This window comes from Vigna unguiculata, chromosome 11, assembly GCF_004118075.2.
Source record: "Vigna unguiculata cultivar IT97K-499-35 chromosome 11, ASM411807v1, whole genome shotgun sequence".
Taxonomy (NCBI): domain Eukaryota; kingdom Viridiplantae; phylum Streptophyta; class Magnoliopsida; order Fabales; family Fabaceae; genus Vigna; species Vigna unguiculata.
This window is the reverse complement of record NC_040289.1, coordinates 29,769,146-29,777,930: the sequence shown is the minus strand read 5'-3', so window position 1 is coordinate 29,777,930 and position 8,785 is coordinate 29,769,146. Positions and strand designations below refer to the sequence as shown.

The following is an 8,785-nucleotide window of genomic DNA, read 5'->3' as shown; positions in this document are numbered from 1 at the left end:
AATAATTTTTTTATTTTTTAAATTGATATCTAAATTGGTCACTATAGTAACTAACAAATTTTAATCACTAAAATTGATTACTAATGAAATATTTTCTTGTAGTGATTGCATACATGACTCCGATCATAAGACAAGTTTGTGACTACTTTGGAAAGAAGGAACATGATGTGGTACGAGGATTCATCTAACTTGACTTTGAGGTGTTGAAAGTCTAATTGTGGTAAATGTTTGATGAGTGCATGAACAGAAAAAGAAATATCTTAATTAGTCTTAAATAAATAAATGTTTGTAGAGTATTTATTATTTTAACTGTAATTTTAGAAATTAGGAACTTATTTTCATTTTATGTTATATGTTAACAAAGGTGTATATAATATTTTTTTAACTAGATCTATTAAGCTTAACAAATTTGGAAGTTTGAACATTGGAAGGCTAACAAATTGAATGATCCGAACCCAAATGTAATCCATTCAAATTTTGTTCAATCATGGTAAAGACTTACATGTAATTAAGAAAAGAGTAAGAATACATGAAAATGAGTGTAAAAGTGTTTCAAAGTATTTGTTTTTTCTTATTGTTGTAATACCAGATCTTTCATATTCATAATTGTTATCATTTTTAAAATAAGTTAAAATTTGATTTTGTTCTTTTACACTTTAAACAATGATATTCTCAATAGTCATATCTGTTACACAACAAAAATTACTCTAGCTAATATGAAAAGGCTTCTATAACTCAAAGAAGCAACAAATTAATTAATATTCTAGTTAAGATTCCTCAAATTATTCTAAGATAAAAATGATATAATAAGATATTTTACAAAATTCTCAACAAGAAAATGTAATGTGTGTCAGATTACTCTAGATGGCTGAAAAAAAATATTCCAAACCATAAATAAGAAGATGAAACTTAATCTACTCAACCCTTCTCTGCAAATAAAGTAAGGAAAATTCATCAACATCATTAAGAGAGATTAAATCCTTTTCACTAGTTTCATGATACAATTGAAATGTCAACTAAAAACATTGATCTAATCAGCATATCCCCGTACCAACTTGACGCCATAAACAAGTAGAATCCGTGACACATAATTAAGATAATTAATCTAGGAACTAACTAAAGACAATGAAGTGACAAAAAGACATTAAAATATTCTTTACCAAACAATAATTATAGCCAATTATTTTAAATGTGTGTGTTCAAACTGAAAATTAATATTTTATAATATTAATTTTATAAAATATTAACTTATTTTACTAAAACTAAAATCATATTTAAGCCACACTATTTACTATTAACATTGATTATTTTCTAGAAATGCAAGATAGGTCACACGTGAGAAATTGGGGTGGTGGCACAGTTGGTTAGCACGTAGGTCTCATAGCTTTTGAGTGATACTGAGGTCAAGAGTTCGAGCCTCTCTCACCCCATTAACTTTTCATTTTTTCTTTAATTTTGACTAACAATGAATTATGGAGGAAGGATATCTAAGCATTGGAGTTTTAAAATTGTGAGTGTGTTTAGTTTTTTAATGCTTTCGGGTTTTGTATTTTAGTATAGTAAAAACTTTTCCACAAGTTCGGCTTTTTGGTAATTGGGGTTTATTGTAACTTCAAACAGGGTCAAGTCGTCATGGGAGAGGACGACATTAAAGGTAAAGTCGTCCTTCTACCAGCTGGTTTCACTTTTTTTTTTAAAAAAAAGCGATGTTGTTAGGTTGGAGGCCGATTTCTGGTCATCTCCATAGTGAAGTCGTCTTCATGGTTGACATCGTTGAATTAAGTACAGACAAGTCAGATTCCAAATGCTTTTAAATTTGGGTTATCAGAACCAAAAAAAAAATACTGAAAAAGTGAAGTCGTCATGTTAAAGGACGACTTAACTTTTTCCACCACACGCAAAACGTCCTCTGTAAGGACGACATTGACTTTTAAATAAAACCGTTTAGGTGGAGGATGACTTCACCTGCAATGTCGTCCCCCACCCTAACGACTTAACCCTTTTTTGCAAAAAAATAAATAAAATAAAGGAACCCATTTATACAAATTTGACTTCAAATAGACCCCAAATACAAAAAAGCCCACAAGTTCTAAATCATGTTTGTGATAATTTTTTACGGTTTTGGATTAACTTAACCTATTTTTTTGCAAAAATGAGCTAGTTAACTAAAAATTTACAAAAAGAGATGAATCGTGCCGAGTCTCAACTACTTCTATAGTAAAGTCGTTATGTATAAAAACGATTACTTTATAAATTTTGAAAAAGTTAAAGTCGTCATAATTCCTAACAACTTCTTTATATTTGTAATCAACTAGAATCATTAGACATTAGCACCCTTCCAATTACGCCAATTCTACCTAACGACTTCAGTTGATTACACGTTAGGTACTATGATGATTTCAACTTTTTCAAGGACGAATTTATTTTAGAAGTCGTCAAGACTTAATATTACTTACATTGTCCTGTAAATTTTTTAGATTGTGTCTCTCAACTTTTGATTAGATTATGATGAATTATTTTTTAGTCTTAAACATATTTTTTAAATAGGTATATTAATGAAAAACAAAAGAATAAATTTATTTTTTAAAATTGATAGAGAAACTACTGGTGAAGATGAAAACATGATAATATGATTATTTATCGCATAACAATGAAATGAAAGCTTGTGAATATTTTTTGAATAAAATGCATGTTAATAAAATGGAAGATGAATATTTTGCAGATCATATGGTTATTTACATTGAAAAAGTTAACTGAAAAATTTAATTATAATTCAATTACCATAAGTTCAAAAATATGAAAAAACGATAGACATTCCTTTATATATGTGCAGTTTCTTTGATAATTATAAATGTACTAGATTATGTATTCATTTTTATTGAATTAGTCACAATAATATTAAATATATAAATTTTGAGTATATTATTTTGGTTCCCCCAAAAATTTTGGTGAAGATCTGCCATTGCCGATCTTGTTCATTTGTTATGAAGAATGAACGTAGGGAAAGTAAAATAGCGTTGTTGTTTGTTGTTGTATGACCCAGACTACAATGAAACACAACATTTGTTTTACTATATATATATATATATATATATATATATATATATGTGTGTGTGTGTGTGTGTGTGTGTGTGTGTGTTTTTGAAGACAAGAACAAGACTAGACAGACAACGACATCGATCAGACTATAATGTATTTAACTAGTTCTACATCATCTCAACCATGCCACCATGTTTCTTCTTGTGTGACCCAGCTTCAACATCATCATACAATGAACTTCCATACTTTGAACTTGAATTTTCAAGCTTATCACCCAGACCCCAGATGGCATAAGCCTCTTCCCCATGAGTAGTTTCATCACCAATCTCCATATCCTCTTCAGACATTCTCAGTGGAACAAAAACTCTAATGAAGAGGCATATCAAGCTTGTGGTGACAACATTGACAAAGACAACAAAGATTATCCCAATTATTTTGGACCCCCTATTTGTCTGAACCATGTGTGCACCTTGTTGGAATGGAAACCATAGAAAAAGCCAACGTATTAACCAGGAACTCCGTAGAACAATTTGTTGAGTCTTGGCTCGGCAAACAGCCCAGTGAGTAATCCTCCTAAGGTTCCTACAATGGCGTCAGTGTGGAACACTACCATGGTGTCATCAACCTTCTACAATAACTTTGATCTCTTGTGAACCACCATCATGGTGAACCAAGGAATTGACCTAGAGAACACTCCCATTAAAAGTGTTGCCCATCCCTCCACAACTCCTGAATAAGATAATACACACTAGTTAGGTTATAACATGTTTGGGATAACTTATATTTAAGTAAAAAAATTGAAAATTGTTAACTTTGGAGGATGAAATTTGTAAAAAGTTACTTCATGTTACAATTATTGTAGAATATTGAAGAAACATTTAATATAGTTTAAAAATGTGTTAAGAAGAGTTTCTAACAAAATCAGTTTGTAAGGTGAGATGCACACTTATTTATATACTATAAACTTATCTTATCTCTAGTTAATGTGAGATTTGTAACACACCCCTCTCATGCCCAAACATATACATCTCGAGTGTGGGATTAGACATTAATGGATGGTCTGATGACGACTTTATTGAGATTGGCACGATAGGTCTAACAAACAACGAATCTCTCCATAGCAGTTAATATAATAGGTTCAACAAATAAAAAATTTCATGAGGAGAAACTCAAATTCATGACTCTCGATACCATGTTAAGAAGTAAACTTTAAACCTAATTCAACCTTATATAAATATACTTATAAACCCAGGTTTACACCCGGTTAATATCTCCAACAAAATGAACTTATGTAGTCAATGTGCTATCCCAACAAAAGTGAACTTTGGTATAAACAGAATCTAACAACCTAACTAGTTTATATATATATATATATATCTATCTATATATATATATATATATCTATATATATATAGATATATATATATATATATATATATATAGATATATATAGATATATATATATATATATATATATATAGATATATATATATATATATATAGATATATATATATATATATATAGATAGATATATATATATATCTATATATATATATATATCTATATATATATATATATATCTATATATATATAGATATATATATATATATATATATATATATATATAAAGAGAGAGAGAGAGTGAAAAATTGAGAAAGAAACCTACGGCAGGAGTAATGCAGACCAAACCAGTGATCATGCCTTGAACAACTCCAATAACAGAAGGCTTTCAAAAAAAGATGACATCAAGAATGACCCAAGTGAGCAAGTTGGTGGCAGTGCAAGCGTGGGTGTTGAGTACGGCAAGGGAAGCATTTGCATTCACTATGTATGGACACTAGGGCAAAATAGACATATTAAAACAAAATATCAAATCAGTTGTAAGGGAATCGATCTAAAACAAAACACGGTAGCAATTTTGTAAATAAAAGGAAGTATATAAGATCAGTTATTTATTTAACCGATCTAATATTTACATATTAGATCAGTTGCAAGGAGAACCGATCTAATATATAACTATTAGATTGGTTAAATAAACAACTGATCTAATATCATTACCCGAAAACTCTTTTTTTTCGTGTTCTTCCTTTGCACCTCCACTCCTCTTTTTCTCTCACAGGCACTCTCATTCTCATTTTTGCCACCATGGTCGCCGCTCGTCGTTAGGGTTTTGGATACGAAGCTTTCTGTTGCCATCATCGTGTCCAACTGTCGTTTTCATCTCTTCTTCTTCCATCGTTGAAGTTCCACTTGACCTCCTCCGTTGGTCTACCGCTGCGCCATGTGTTGCAGCACCACTCAATCCCGCGCCGCACACCTTCAGCCCAAGTATTAGATCTAGCTTCACTCCTTCCGCAGAACCTCAACCAAAAATCGTTATATCTCTTTTGTTCTTAATTTGAGTTTTTTGTTTGTTTTTGTTTTGTTTCTTTCTCGTCAGATCTGTAGAGTCTTATTCCCAATAATGCCACTATTATTCTTTGCATATCTTTTCTTGACGAATCTGAAGTGTATTTGGGATCCAAGATCAAAGGCAAGGACGATAAAGATTTGGAAACGAACGTTGATGAACATCGTTAATGTTTCGAAAATGCTTTTTTTGGATATTAGATCGATTGTTGCAGAATTGATTTAATATATCTCTGACATATTACATCGGTGTATATTAAATCAGTTGTAGAACCAATCTAACATGTACTCCAGAACCGATCTAATATACATATTTTGTACTAGTGGGATCTCCTCCATTGAACCCTGTCCACCCATCCACAACAACCCTGCACCTGCCAGCATCAGAAGGATGTTGTTTGGAGGAAACCTTTCCCTATCCTTGTTTAGCCTTGCCCAACCTGTCAAATCATATACACACATAGTTTCAATCATTGTTATACATGCATATTTCTATCCCTAAGAGTGTGTTTGGATAGAGTATTTTAATGAAGCAATTCATTTTTTTTTGAAGAATTTAGATTTCTTTTAATTAAATGCTTTATTTGGATAGAGAAATTAAAAAGAATTTCAAATGCAAGCATTTTTTTGAAGGATTTCAATTAGCTAAATTAGTAGAAATTCAAATACCCTCAAAATAGGTGGAATTTGAAATTCTTCTCACTCAACCTCACATTCTAGACAATCCAGACGGGCACAACGACTCAGACGTGCCCGACGACCCGGACGGCCCCGATGACTCGGACGGGACTGACGACCCGAACGGCCCCGATGACTCAGACGGGACTGACGACCCGGATTGGTCCTACGACCCAGACGGGTCCAACGATCCGGATGGGCCCGACGACCTGGACATGCTCGACGACCCAGACGAGCCCGACGACCCAAATGTGCCCGATGACCCAGACAGGTTTGACGACCCAAACGGGCCCGACGATCCAGACGGGCCCGATGACCCGGACGAGCCTGACCTAGACGGGCCAAACGAGCCCGACGACCTGGACGGACCCGAAGACCCAAACTAGCATGACGACCCAAACTAGCCCTTCCAAATCATTGAGCCCGACAACCCAGACAGACCAGACAACCCGGACAGGCCCGACGACCTAGACGGGCCCGAGACTCGAACGGGCCCGACAACTCGTACATGCCCCTTCAAACTGTTAGGTCCGTCCGGGTCATCGGGATCGTCCGGATAGTCTGACTCGTACGAGTTGTCGGGCCCGTTCGAGTCTCGGGCCCGTCTAGGTCATCGGGCATGTCCGGGTCGTCGGGTCTGTCTGTATCGTCGGACGTGTCCAAGTCGTTGAGCCCAACCAAGTTGTCGGGCTTGTCTGGGTCCTCGGGCCCATCCTAGTCATCGGACTCGTCTAGGTCTTCGGGCCCGTTTGGGTGTACGGGCCCATCCGGGTCGTCGAACCGGTTTGGGTGTTCGGCCCTGTCCGAATTGTCGGGCCGTCCATGTCTTCGGGCTCGTCCAGGTCATCGGGTCCGTCTTGATCATCGAGCCCGTTCGGGTCGTCGGACCCGTCTGGAGCATTGGGCCAATGACCTAGATGGGTTGGACTGGGCCATACTGACGAACTTGACGGCACAATCGTGCAGTATGGACCGTCAGTCTTCTAGATCATCGGGCCACCGAGCTTGTTTGGGCTTTCCAGTCGGTCCAGCTCGTGTGGGTTGTCGGGTCTAACCAATCTGGTTGCGTAGTTGGGTCTGCCCGACCCATCTGGGTTGTCGAGCATGTTTCCAAATTTATCATGAACTCAAAACATAATTAAGCGTAAAATAAATATTGTTAAAATTAAATTTTATCTCACAATAAATTCAATTTGTTTTTTCAAACAAGAAATTGAAAATTCAGGTATTTTAATTTCCTTATCCAAACAAGTTTTTTAAAAAATAAATGGAATTTAATTACAAGCAATTCAAATACAAAGCATTTCAATTTCTAGGCATCGTTGAAATGCTCCATCCAAACACAAGGTAAAGGAAAAATCGATTATGACAAATACTAGATATGATTAACTAAAAACATTAACCATAGAATTAGTTAGCATATAGATACAAAAAACCCTGATGAGAATCAGAGTAATGGCTGCAAACACACACTGAAAATACACCATTGTGGCATTAGGGAAGGCCCCCAGAAAGGCCCTCTCGAAGAGATATCCATGATCAAGTGACATGTCATAGGTGATGTCGGTCTTGATATGGATGGCTAAACTGTGGCGGGTATTACAAAATTTTTTTCTGCTAACGGGATCAACAAAGTTCGGTTGTGTCTTAGTACGTAACTCTCTACCAATCACAAACAAAGCTCTTGTACAAAATATATCTGTAATGATTGGTCAGAAATGTTCTTGAACATATTTAAACGAGTGGTTTAAGAATAAAACAAATAACCTAGCATTTTCAATAGAAAAAATGATTATTTTTTATATCCAATAATTATACCGAGTGCTATTTGATATCTTTATTAGGTAATAACATTAATTAAAAAAAGAAAAATGATTTTTTATTACTAAATTTTAACAACTTTTTTTATAACCTTATGTATCATTTAGTAGTCAAAATATAATTGTCTTTATTAGTTATTAACATTAATTAACAAAAAAGTTAGATTCCACCCGCAATTGAATGGAAAGAGTAACCTGGAAAACAAAGTTAATACATACAAAATGCTATTTAAATTATGATGAGAAAAAAGTTATTCTAACATTAACTTTAAGAAAGCAGCTTTGTTCTTGATATTCTAATTGTTTTATAATACTACTTCAAGAAAACAAAAGAATGAAAGATGGTGAGTAACTGTTGTACTAATTTTTTCTTTTAATAAATTAGGAGTGCTATCATAATACTAATTTTATTCTAACAAGACATTGATAGCAACCATTTGTAATAATCCAAGACACAAATAAAAATAATATTTAACATTTTATTTTATTCTATATATTATTATTGGAGATATTTTCAATTTATTTCATATTTTTAAAAGTTTTAATCGTAAGGGTTCCATTCATCAAGAGTAAGGGTTCATGAAGAATAATGAACCCATGAATTTACATCAGAATGTGTTTTTTGATAGTGATAGACTGAAATTGGTAATGATTTAATGGCAATGGAAATGATATGAATCATGGTGGTGCTTAAGGTTGAACAAGAGTGAGAGTGAGCCCTCTCACAAAATTAAAATTATGTCATTTACTATAAGCAAACTAGAGGGTTTGTACAGTAGTTAAGATGATTTCCAAAAGAAAATATATGTACTATTTCAAAAGAAAATATATTTGTACA

General features: G+C 33.9%; 1 pseudogene; it reads right to left on the bottom strand.

The window, feature by feature from the left end:
- Window positions 1–3,206: 3,206 nt before the first annotated feature.
- LOC114170342 lies at window positions 3,207–5,863 on the bottom strand (annotated as a pseudogene).
- Between the last annotated feature and the right edge of the window lie 2,922 nt (window positions 5,864–8,785).